Source organism: Protopterus annectens, chromosome 10.part0 (genome assembly GCF_019279795.1).
Source record: "Protopterus annectens isolate FY-2018-M chromosome 10.part0, PAN1.0, whole genome shotgun sequence".
Classification (NCBI taxonomy): domain Eukaryota; kingdom Metazoa; phylum Chordata; order Ceratodontiformes; family Protopteridae; genus Protopterus; species Protopterus annectens.
Genome location: NC_056744.1, coordinates 1,816,203,299 through 1,816,216,444, shown reverse-complemented (window position 1 = coordinate 1,816,216,444; position 13,146 = coordinate 1,816,203,299).

Genomic DNA, 13,146 nt, shown 5'->3' with positions numbered 1-13,146 from the left:
ACAGGTTCATAACCCAGAGACTGACCATGCTATGGAATAGACTTCCCATACATGTCAAGCAGAGGACCTCACTGGCCCTCTTCAAGAGAAATCTTGATGAGTGGATGAGAAATAGAACATTCACCCCCGGGATCAGTCCAGTGGCTCTACTCGACAGAGGCACTGGGAACTAAGGTCAGGTGGCATAATGCCAGGGTAGTCCTATGGGCTAGGCTTGTAAAGGCTCCAGGGCCATTAGCCTAGTACACACCTATGAACCTATATGCATACAGGCTATGACTATTGTCTCTGTGCAGCAGATGTATTTTAATGCTGGAAGGATCAAACCAGAAACTGTAGTGGTGGGCAATGAAATGACTGCTCCTGTTTTATTTTTAGTCCTGCAAAGCCAGAATTAAGACAGAATGTAAGCTGTGACAGTGTGTGCATCGCAAATGCATTAATATAGTGTTTTTTAATCCTGGCAGGGCCAGGCCAGGCCAGATAGTTGGTAGGTCATGGCTGTGGAAGTCTGTTAATGAAATAAGTGTTGTTCCTGAAGCTGTACTTTAAAATGTACACAACAGTTTCACATAATCATTTCTGTAATAACTTCATTTCAAATTTACAACCACGATAACCAGAATGAGTGAGCAGAGTGTTACAATGACTGAGCAGGGTGTTACAGTGAGTGAGCAGAGTGTTACCGTGAGTGAGCAGAGTGTTACCGTGAGTGAGCAGAGTGTTACAGTGACTGAGCAGGGTATTACAGTGAGTGAGCAGAGTGTTACAGTGAGTGAGCAGAGTGTTACAGTAGGTGAGCAGAGTGTTACAATGACTGAGCAGGGTGTTACAGTGAGTGAGCAGAGTGTTACCGTGAGTGAGCAGAGTGTTACAGTGACTGAGCAGGGTATTACAGTGAGTGAGCAGAGTGTTACAGTGAGTGAGCAGAGTGTTACAGTAGGTGAGCAGAGTGTTACCGTGAGTGAGCAGAGTGTTACAGTGAGTGAGCAGAGTGTTACCGTGAGTGAGCAGAGTGTTACAGTGAGTGAGCAGAGTGTTACAGTGAGTGAGCAGTGTTACAGTTGCTTATCTGAAATCTATTAATTTTGGAGACTTGACTTTGGATGAAGAGTTAAGAATCAAGAGGACTGGAAGACCCACACCTGATATGAAGATGGACTCTCAACGTACAAGTAGGTCAAGAACATACACACACAGCTTCAGCAGGTCAGTGTATGACAAACACACCTGGATCTGTGGTTGTGAGGAAACAAACAGCTTGTACTGTTTCCCATGTTTATTGTTTGGTGAAGTGGATGCCTGGACATCAAAGGGTATAAATGACCTGAAGAGAATGGAAGAAAAGTCCAAAAAGCATGAACAGTCTGCAAAACATTTTGACAACCAAATTAGTCTAGCAGTGTTGGGAACTGTGGATATCAGGTCTCAGTTAAGTAGTTGATACCGGTTATCAGTGGAAATACACAACAAGAAAGTAGAAGAAAAACATCATGTTCTATCACTTATAATAGACTGCATCAAGCTGTATGATGAAGAATAAGTTGTTTTAAGAGGCCAGGATGTGTCTGAAGAGTCACTGAGTGCAGGAATGTTCCAGAGACTGATAGACTTCTCCTGCAAGATTGATTAGAAGTTGGCTGAACACATGAGAACTTCAACTGTTTTTAAAGGAACATCAAAAAACGCACAAAATGAACTCCTGGACTGCATGCTAACAATATGCAGAGAAGAAATAAAAAAGGAGATTCGTACTGCAAAATTTGTAGCAGTAATTGCAGATGAAACCACCAATGTTGCTGGGCTATGGCAAATTGCCATTGTGTTCCAATACATTGTCAATGGACAGGTGTTAGAACATTTTTTGGGGTACTTTATACCACCTGGACAGAGAGCAGAACATGTTGCTGGTGTGATAAGACAACAGCTGAAGGAAGTAGTGGGAGACCAGCATGAAAATGTGATTGCTCAGAGTTATGATGGTGCATCTGTTATGAGTGGTGTTCAGCATGGGGTCCAGGGCATCATAAGAAAGGAGTTTAAATATGCCTATTATGTACACTGTTATGCCTACCAACTTAATCTGGTAATGCAAAGAGCCATACAACAGAATACTGAAGCAAGGACATTTTTTTAACATTTGGTGAAATTCCAGCCTTTTTCTCTTGTTCAGTTCAAAGACAAGCTGCTCTGGATAGCATAGTATCACACCACATGCCACGAGTGTCAGGAACATGGTGGAATTTTAACATTCGTACTGTAAATGCAGTGTATGTAAACTTGGAGTTTTCCATTGTATAATGCCCCATGTTGACATTCTTTACAGGCAACTTCAGTGTCGTACCACAGGTGCAACCACTGTTGAAAAGGATGTGCATACATTTTTTAATGAAATTGACAGTGTCAGATCAGGTATCAACGGCACTGCAGAACAGTATCAACAGACATCCTGTCAAGATGTAGACAAGGACCATCAGCTTCCCGACCACTGCATGAGACATTGTCAATTGCTACAAAGGAAGTGTGTGATATCATAAAGTTCCAGGCAACATCACGATTTCAACAAACTGGCCATCTTCACACTTCTCAACTACTACTTCCAGAAAAGTTTTCAACATACATAAGAGAGCTTCCAGAAAATCTATTCACAGCAACAATAGACATCTATCCATTCCTGTTGACGGGACAACTTAGAATGGAACTTGGAGTGGTGTATCACCATGAAGACTTTGCAGCAAGTGGCAGTGCAGTCCAGATGTTAAAATTCTTGGTGGACAACTCATTAACCAGTGTGCTTTCAGAGATTTACAATATGTTGTTAATTATAGCCACCTTACCAATGTCAATTGCTGAGGCAGAAAGGTGTTTCTCAACATTGAAAAGAATTAAAATATTTCTTTGTAGTACAATGGGGCAAGAAAGAATGACTGCATTGGCTATGATTTCCAATGGAAATCGGTTAATGCGGAGTATAACTAACGTCAACCAAAGAGTTATTGATTTGTTGCACAAAATAAAGACAGATGAATGGACTTTATCTATAAGTAACAAACCTGAGAAATACCTAGAGGAACACAATAGAGGCGCTTATCTGGTACAATAGTACAAGCAGTTATTTGGAACCAGACGGGGTCACGTGAATAGTGTTTGCTTGGAAAACTTTAAACTGTCCCTTTTGAGTCTCCATGAAAAAGGGAGAAATAAAGAAATCCAGTATGACCTGATGTGTTCCAGACCAGACCACGGCTTCTCTTCGAGTACAGAAACCCACTGTGACCAGATGTGTTCCAGACCAGACCACAACTTCTCATCAGGTGCAGTCAGAAACAGAGTGCAAAGTACTGTTTGCAGCATACTGCCGAGGTAATTCTTCAAACCAACCTGTATATACATGTAACAATGCGCTGTGTAGAGTATTCAGCATGCGCCATAGTGGCTGAGCATTTATTTCATGTAAACTGGTAAGCATGGCCAGCATTGATCCCACTGTACCATAGCTCCACCCCTTTCTAGTTGGCCACACCTCTTCCCATTGGCCCCACCCATTTAGCTGTCTCCTGCAACCCCCCCATTGATTTGAAGTCACCAGCCACCACTGTTAATTTGCCTTCCATGGGTTTATATATGCTTCCTATTATATCTCTACTCCCTGGTGTAGTCAGTTTCCTTAGTTTGTCCTAAAATACATATCATCTAACAGTCTTTACAAACTTCAGAAACCAACTGTATTTAAATGTATTTGAATACTTTACCTTCTCAAATTTTATATATATATATATATATATATATATATATATATATATATATATATTGTCATTTTGATATGGAATGGTGTACTGAGTTAAGATTTTTGCAACAGAATAGAGCCATTAAAGTTTGCCCACAGCTAATTTCTATTTCATGCTGTGTCAGTGCATTAATACTTAAATATGGAAGAAGACAGGTAAAACACTGCAGGAAATACACATTATACACACATATGTGGCCACACACTTTTTCATTTAGGCATTTATTATGGAAATGTGTAATTGTTTCAAGTTTAAAAAAAAACATGTTGTTTGGATTATTTTGGACTTAGCTAGAAGGACAAAACACTCTAGAGAATCAGTATTTCTTCTGTATGATATGACATTTTAAACAATGCTGTGTTTAATTTGCAGGTGTGTCTCCTCTGAAACTTGACCCTAACACAGCCCGTCCTGCGTTACATCTCTCTAAGGACCTGACCTGCGTTAGGGTCAGTGATGTCAAACAGCAGCTGTCTGATCTGCTGGAGAGGTTTGATGAATGTCCCTGTGTGCTGGGATCTGATGGAGTCACAGAAGGGAAACATTACTGGGAGGTGGATGTGGTGAACAGGACAAACTGGGTTGTTGGCATGGTCGAGGAGTCCATTCAGAGGAAGGGCAAAATCACAATGACACCGGAAAAGGGATACTGGACTCTATGCCTGCAGAATGGACAAATCTGTGCTCTGGATTCTTTGCCCAGAGTTTTTAGCATGAGTGTAAAACCCTGAAGGATCTGAGTGTACCTGGATTATCAGACAGGACAAGTGTCCTTTTACAATTAAAAGATTTCCTATCTTTATACCTTTCATGATACTTTCAGTGAGCCAATCTATCCTCTGTTGGAATTCTCTTTTACTGATGAAGAGAACAGTTATGGGAACTTAACATTCTTTCATATAAAACTATAGTCAGTCATTCCAATGCACAGGTACAAGTACACAGACATTTTATATAAATCAGTACTATATTCTGGATGCACCAAAATACTCTTTTTGGTACATTTATGTTTGTAAAATGGCAGAAGTGAATTCTGAAATCTGGTTGGTTATTTGTTTTGCACTATAAGACAATATACAATCTGATTATGTTAATCCTTGTTCATTCCTTACGCATGGGTATCGGTCCTGACCTTGGAACTGAGCCGGCCATTTTCCAAGCTCGTGTCAGCCACAAACTCTCGAGCTAAACTCTTACCCATAATTCCCCTCTCCCTGTTACCTCAGATTTCATTTGCCATGTTTCAGTTAGGTCATGTCAGGCTACTTCTCTTGAGCTAAGTACACATTTTTGATCTTTTCAAAAATTTGACTAAACGTTTTGAGGAAAAAAGTAGTTATTTAGTTATCTCTTACCTTATCACACCTAGCAACTACTCCTTGTGCTCTTATTTTGTTTTTTTTTCCTTTCTCTTACCGAAGAGGTATTTCTTTCCCTTTACCATTGTTGGTAAATCTTTCTGGGCCTTATCTTCGGGTAATTCCTTTTTGGTAACCCTTCTTTCCCTTTCTTTACTATGACAGATAAAAAAGGCAGTCCAGGTTTTAAAAGATGTGTGGAATGTGGCCATAAATTGCCTGTCTCTGATGCACATTCTTTATGTGTTTATTGTTTGGGTGTGCCTCATTTAACAGTTGACTCGCCTTGCAGGATTTGTAAGAATTTCACTAATAAGACTGTCATTGAAAGAAAGAATAAGTTGATTTTAAAGGGGCTACTTAAATCTTCCTTTTCAGAGGCTATTTCTGGGACGGAGGTCTCATCCACTCCAAGCTCCCACAAGAAAAGGAGTGATGATTAATAAAAATCTAAGTCTCTTCCATCCTGTCCGGCTGGAACCGAAACCTAAAAAACCTAAGCTTTCCACTACGGATTTGGCCTCTTTGGCACAGACGATTTCGGAGCCTAGTTATTCAGTTCTGAGTCCATCGGTGTCATCTACTTTTTTGGCACCAAGTAGTGTGCCTCATACAGCATCGGAACTGAGGGGCTCCTGGGTTCAGACTCCTTCATCGGCACCGACAGTACAGTCCATGCAGTTTTTGTCGGTGCCAATAGGTGTGTCGATGCCAGTCTCCCTCTCTGTTCAGACCATCGATTCGGCGCCAACTACTCGCTCGGCACCGACCATTCCCTTTCTGTTGCAGACTCTCTCGACACCACCAGTTACCACTTTGGTACCAACCTTGTCAGTGCAGACATTACCTTCGGCACCAATGGTTGCCTCACAGCACACTACTGTTGTTCAGGCCATGCCAACTCCTCTTTTTGTGGTGCAAACTTCCACCGTTGTGGGCACTGAACTTGTTCCGACTTTGGATAGACCTGATTCTCCTTCAGCTATGTCTGTGGGATCCACTAGAAGCCTCTCTGAACATGATGTGCTGCATCTTGTGGATCAGTTGCTTCTGGCTAGAGGTATTCTTCCTCCCAGGACCTGTACTTCCTCGGGAGGTGACCATTCTTCATCAGAGCCTCCATCACTGTCTTGGAAGCCCCTTACTATAGCACAGTCTTCCCCTGTGGTTCCCCTTTTGGATCTCACTAAGGAGCCTCAGTTGCCTTTGTGGCAGGATTCTCTTGCCACTACCCAGGATGCTAACTGTGGTGCCCCTTCTTCGGCTTTCCGCAGCCGTCTGGGGACTCAAAGTCGGGAGAAGACTATTGCGTCAGCTGACATTTCTATACTATCAGTGTCTCCGCTTTTTACACAAGAACACCGGGCATGAGAGCCTCAGGACTTACCCCCATAGGAGGCCCCTGTTGAGCTGTCTTCCCCAGTTTCTCCCTCTGAGGAAGTACTTCGAAAGTCTTCGTGTAAGAGGAAACACATGGACTCCACTGAGGAGTCCCTCACCGAAGACACAGACTTGGATGATGGGGAAGGGTCCTCTAGGTCACCCTCTGAGGTATCCTTCGGAGATATCCTAGAAATCCTGAAACAGAGAGGTGATTGGCAACCCTCTAACCTGACCTCTGAAGAGTCTGTGTTCCTACAGGCCTTTTGTGCCCGGCCCCCTACCTCCTGGGTTACTCCACCTGCCGATGAACTGGTCTGGCTCATCATGCAGTATGCATGGAAGGCTCCTGATACAGTTGAGGCCATTTCCCAGTGGCTAGATAAAATTTTGTCCACTCCTGAGAGTGACCCCCATTGGTCCAAAGGTCTTCTTGTAGATGCCTTGATGGTGGCGGTCGCAACTAAAAAGGACCTGGTGGATGAAGAAAGCCAGACTGTTCATCCACCCAACAGAGAGTCTCAGGCTCTGGACAGAATTGGGAAGCGTACCGTTGCATCAGGGACCTTTGCAGTCAGGGCTCTTAACTGTATGGCACATTTTACCAGGCTTTAAAGAGACTTAATCTCTGAGCTCTCTGAAACTTTGGCTAGTGCTGTGTCTGATGAGGTCCATGACAAAGTGGCCTCTCAATTAGCCACCATTGAATCTATTTCTAACTCCTCCATGCGTTTCATTTCTCACGCATCAGAAGGAGCAGCTAGAGCAGCAGGTGCAGGCGTTGTTCTGAGACGATTTGCCTGGATGTGCTTGTGTGATTTTGTGGAACCCTTCAAGGCTTTCTTTATCAATGCTCCAATTGAAGCCTCTTCGTTGTTTGGTCCCAATGTTAAAAGCACACTGGCTAGATGTGAACAGGACGGTAAGACCCTTTCTGCTGTGGGTGTCCATTACTCTTCCCCTCAATGGGCTTTCTCCAGAAACCAAAAGAGTGGGAAGATATGGCACAAAAAATCTCAGGGCTCCTTCTGTGACACACAGGCCAATTTTTCCCCTAGAGGGGGAAATTCTCAGGGAAGACGCCCCTTTTGGGGCAGAAGAGGTCCGCATAACCAGGGTTCCAGGGATTCTTTCACTGGCCAACCCTACCAGCGCTCCTGAGGAGTGGCCCAACTACTTTCCTCTGGAAGTGGTTGGGGGTCGTTTCTCTTTGTACCCTTCTGCCTGGCTAACCGTCACCACCGATTCTTGGGTACAAAAGATAATAACCAGAGGTTACCATATCCTGTTCGATCTTTATCCTGCCACCTTAAGGAAATTACCCGACATGCCACCCAGTCAAAGGGTACAGACAGCATTAGAGATTGCAAAGCTGCTAAGCAAAAGAGTCATCCAAACAGTCCCACCAGACCAGATAGTATCCGGATTCTACTCAAGACTATTTTTGGTGCCAAAACAGACCGGGGACTGGAGACCAATTTTAGATCTTAGTGTGTTAAACAAATTCGTAAAGGTACAGAAATTCCGGATGGTCACTATACAGTCTATCCTCCCACTTTTGGAAAAAGACAATTGGATGTGCTCTCTAGATCTTCAAGATGCGTACGACCACATAAAAGTGGACAAACAGTCAAGGAGATTCCTTCACTTCCATGCAGGAACCAGTCATTATCAGTTCTGAGTAATGCCCTTTGGACTCTCTACAGCCCCCAGAGTGTTCACAAAGTGCATGGCAGTCGTCACAGCTTTCCTACGACTACAAAGATTCCAGGTTTTTCCATACTTAGACAACTGGCTCATCACCACCTCCACCAGTCATCTATTAGAAAAAGCCCTGGCTTTCTCTCTTCACACCGCAGAAAGGCTAGGCATAATCATAAATTGGAAAAAATCCAATCTCACCCCATCTCAGTCCACAGAGTTCATAGGGGTCCTCCTGAACACAAAGAACTGCAAAACATCCATTCTGGAGCACAGAATTCAAAGATTGAAACAACAATTGATTCCAATCCTCTCAAAGGAGAAATCCTCAGCTCACTTGGTTCTACAGCTGTTCAGCTGTTGGGTTTCATGGCAGCCTCCATTACAATTGTTCCCCTAACCAGGTTTAACATGAGGCTTCTACAGTGGTTACTACTCACTCAGTGGTACCCTTTTCAGCTCCCTCCTTCAGCCGAGATTCGGATAACTCACAGGTGCAAGCAGGACTTAAATTGGTGGTTGTCTCAGAATCCACTTCAATGGTCCTGTACCTTCTTCCCCCAACAGCCCATGGCCACAGTGACCATGGACACCTCCCTGATGGGGTGGGGGGCCTATTTCGGGGAAAGATTGTCCAAGGTACGTGGTCTGAAATGGAGGCCTATCTGCATATAAATGTTCTGGAGTTGAGGGTTGTGCTTCTGGCGTTGCAAGCATTTCATCCCCTATTGCCATCTGGGACCATTGCGATTCAATCAGACAACATGGCATTGGTCTGGAACATCAACAAGCAAGGTGAAATGAAGTCTTATCCCCTTTGCTGGGAGGCCATGAGATTATGGCAATGGGCGATGGCTACCAACTGCTTTCTTCTAGCAATGCACATTCCCAGGAGTTCCAATGTGATAGCAGACAGACTCAGCAGGTGCATTCTTCAACCTCACGAGTGGTCCCTGAATCCCTTGATAGCGGCAGAGATTTTCAACCGCTGAGGTCTTCCTTGCTGCGACCACTTTGCATCACCAATCAATTACAAATGCAGCAATTGTTTCACCCTGATTCCCCCTCTAGGACAGTCACCCAGGGATGCTCTAGTCCACGATTGGCCCTTGGGTCTACTTTATGCATTTCCTCCTCTTCCCCTCATTCCCCAGGTCCTGAAGAAAGCCCACCGGTTGAAGAGCAAATTAATCCTCATAGCGCCATTTTGGCCTCGTCAAATTTGGTTCCCCTTCCTGTGGCCTCACCTGCTAGATCAGCCGTGGACTCTCAATGCAACCCCAGACTTGATCTCCCATCCACAGAACCTGATTCACCCCAACCTAAACAGCCTAAAGCTCACAGCTTGGCTCCTCCACTTCCAGTGATTGCCAGGAAGAATGATCTATCCTTACCTGTATGTGACATTCTCATTGCATCTCATAAGCCGTTTACCAGAAATACATACCTCAGGAAGTGGAAGAGGTTTACTATCTGGCTAAAAGAAAAACAGATAGATCCTTTCTCAGCACCAATGCCCATAGTGCTAGAATATCTGTCTGATTTATTCCATTCTGGTCTTTCTGCTTCCATGATCAGAGTTCACTTGGCCGCCATTTCTAATTTCCACAATGGGGTCCAGGTTTCTTCTCTCATGTCTCACAAATTAAGCAGGACCTTCATAAAAGGCGTTTTTCATCTAAAAACCTCCCTTTAGAGAACCCACTCAACCATGGGATTTGGCTTTAGTCTTACAAGCTTTGACAACGTCACCCTTCGAACCAGCTTCTTCTTGCGACTTCAAATACTTGTCCTGGAAGACTTTATTTTTAGTTGCCATTACTTCTGCCAGATGTATCTCCGAACTTCAAGCCTTGTGCATCAAAAAGCCATATCTGACCTTTCATAAGGACAAGGTGTCATTGAGAACTAATTCTACCTTTTTGCCCAAAGTGATTTCTGACATGTCCATTAACCAAACCATTGAATTACCAGTTTTCTTTCTCAATCATTCAAACACAGGAGAGTATTGTCTACATACCCCAGACATTCACAGACAACTTTGTTTCTACTTGGACAGAACTAAAGTTTCTCGCAAGTCAGATCATTTTTTTTGGCCTTTTCTGGACCTAGATTAGGATGTGCTGTTTCCAAGGTCACGTTGGCTAAGTGGTTGAAAGGCTGCGTGACCTTTATTTACAGCAAGCATAATGTTCAGTTAACTACCACTGTCAAGGCTTATTTTACTTGGTCAGTAGCAACCTCAGCTGCTTTCCATGCTAGAGCTTCTTTACATGACATTTGTGCAGCTGCTATGTGGGCTAGATCACATACCTTCATCAGCCATTACAAATTAGATCTGGCTTCCAGGGGAAGAGCATCATTTGGCTCTATGGTGCTCAGGACCATCCTTCCATGACGGCCTCCCAAGAAATAAGGTAGCTGGGGACTCTGTCCCATGTGTAAGGAATGAACGAGGATTAACATCATCAGATAAAGAAGTTATGTCTTACCATAACGTTCCATCTGTGATGTTGAGCCTCGTTCAGTCATTACGACCTTCCCTCCATCCCCCTCCGGAGGCTTATAGTGGATCTCGCCTTCCGATTCAGATAGGTCAGTTGACCAGAGGTAGCCTCTACCCTCTTTTGACTTGCAAACTCAATCTGAGGTAACAGGGAGAGGGGAATTATGGGTAAGAGTTTAGCTTGAGAGTTTGTGGCTGACACGAGCTTGGAAAATGGCCGGCTTGGTTCTGAGGTTGGAACCAATACCCACACGTCATGACTGAACGAGGATCAACATCACAGATGGAACGTTATGGTAAGATATGAGTTCTTTTTTATGCTTCTAAAAATGACAGTAATGAATCCTGACAGCTGATTGGTTATTTGTTGTGCATGACAGGACAGTGTTGTGCAATCAAATAATTGGTGTTGTTGAAATTGCCTGACTACAGAAGCAGTGACTCAAGTCATTCATTCTGCATTTTATTTATGATTCATGCATTGCCTTTCCTGTTATTATTTTTTAAAATAAAATGAACAAAGCCTTATCATGTGGACCCAAAAGGACTTCTCCATCTTTGATGTCTTTTTTAAATTCTTCTCACAAATGCACGTAAAGGTAAAATGAACACGAGGACATTTGTAGCATTAAATTTACATTCGGCGCCCTCGTATATTTATTGTGACTATGTCCATTTTTGGCCATGATAACTAACATTCTTGTCTCCATTGTGGGTGCAGTCTGTCCCACCTGCTTTTTATATAGATAGACAGATATCCTTTTTGTTTACTCGGTCAAGCTGTATATACCTTTCCTTTTTTGTAATCTTCCCTAGGTTTTACACTTACAGAATGTAATATGTGTTCAGTCCACATCTGTCATAACAAAAGCAAGATCAAAAAACAACTTTATCGGTGCTACAAAAATTAGATGATTTTTCAGCAACAAAGGAAAGATGTCTGTAGAAAAGGAGGCAGTGAAGTCACAGTCAGAATGTGGCCTCCCCACACTAGTGTCACCTGTATTATTTACATTTAGCATGATTTACAGACCGCACAGATTCTGTAGATTTTACTGCAGAGAGAACATGGTTGATGTCCTCAAAGAGCATCCTGCCTGTTTGTAAACCTTATGGCAAAACACCTGTTGGTAATTACGCGCTTTCAGCTTTAAACTTATTGTTTCAGATGTATATCAGTGCTTAACCCATAAATAACAGCCACACTACCCCCAAGAGCCAGCTCCAGTCATGTTGACTGCATAATTGGATATAAAACTAAACTGTCTACCAACCATGCCTTTTTTCTTAGTTCATTTCTCCAGGTATGGAAGCAGTTTCTTTCTTGTATTGGGAATATTACTTTTGTATAATACTTAAAGTTAGAACTATGCACTGAGGCAAAACATAAAGTATCCAGCAAATCTCTTACAGAACCCGTCATCCGTCATGTATGAACCTTGCCCTTCAATAATGACTCACACATCATAAACTACTGAAAGTCACTCCCTCAAATTGAAAGGACAGTCCACCATCTGCATTAAGAAAAACAGTTCCCTGCTCTATGTACATTTTACCTTTATTACTATATTATACATAGGCAGTTCAAAGTTTATCTGGTACACAATTGATTTCTGCAAGTATATAAGCAGACCAGCTGTCAGACTGACAGCAACTAGTATATTTATTTCATAAGCCAGCGCTTGGCTTCCATCCAATTGTACTTATGCACAAATAATGCAAAGTATGCATGCTTGTATTTAGTTGTTCTTTGTAAAGATGTGCAGCAGGTAAAGGTGATAAAGGATAATGAGGGAAACATACTCACAAGCGAGGAGAGTGTGTTGAGCAGATGGAAAGAGTACTTTGAGGGGTTGATGAATGAAGAGAATGAGAGGGAGAGAAGATTGGTTGATGTAGGGATAGTGAATCATGAAGTACAATGGATTAGCAAGGAGGAAGTAAGGATAGCTATGAAGAGGATGAAGAATGAAAAAGCTGTTGGCCCAGATGACATACTTGTGGAAGCATGGAGGTGTTTAGGTGAAATAGCAGTGGAATTGTTAACCAGATTGTTTAATAAAATCTTAGAAAGTGAGAGGATGCCTGAGGAATGGAGAAAAAGTGTTTTGGTACCGATTTTTAAGAATAAGGGTGATGTGCAGAGCTGTAGTAACTACAGAGGGATTAAATTGATCAGTCACAGCATGAAGTTATGGGTAAGAGTAGTGGAAGCTAGGTTAAGAAGGGACGTGATGATTAGTGAACAGCAGTATGGTTTCATGCCAGGAAAGAGCACTACAGATGCGATGTTTGCTCTGAGAGTGTTGATGGAGAAGTACAAAGAATGTCAGAAGGAGTTGCATATGACAGGGTGCCTAGAGAGGAGTTGTGGTACTGTATGAGGAAGTCAGGAGTGTCAGAGAAGTATGTA